We start from the raw sequence: 368 nt of genomic DNA, 5'->3' as shown, positions 1-368 counted from the left end.
TTTTTTTTTATTTTTTGTGTCCTGTTGTTGCTTGTCCGTTGTTGTACAGTTTCCCGTAATGATGTTGAGGGGGAAATAAATTATGAAAAGGAATTTAAAAAAAGAAAAAAAGAAAAACGGGGGCAAAAAGAACTGGCGCGCGGTAACAGGAGACATAAACGTAAGGAAGGGGAAAGAAAGAGACGGAGAATGGAAATTAATAATAATAATAATAAACAGTCGCTCGTTGAACCTTTCGCACAACTAAACGTCATCACCACTTCTTTCTTGTTTCTTTTTATTTTGTTTTATTCACGTAAACAAAACTTTAAAAAAAACGAAAAGAGAAGAGAAGAAAAAAGGAAAAAGAGGGAAAAACAAAAAAAAGG

Source organism: Trypanosoma equiperdum, assembly GCF_001457755.1.
Source record: "Trypanosoma equiperdum strain OVI genome assembly, contig: ctg_216, whole genome shotgun sequence".
In the NCBI taxonomy this organism is placed as follows: domain Eukaryota; phylum Euglenozoa; class Kinetoplastea; order Trypanosomatida; family Trypanosomatidae; genus Trypanosoma; species Trypanosoma equiperdum.
This window is presented reverse-complemented; position numbering follows the sequence as displayed.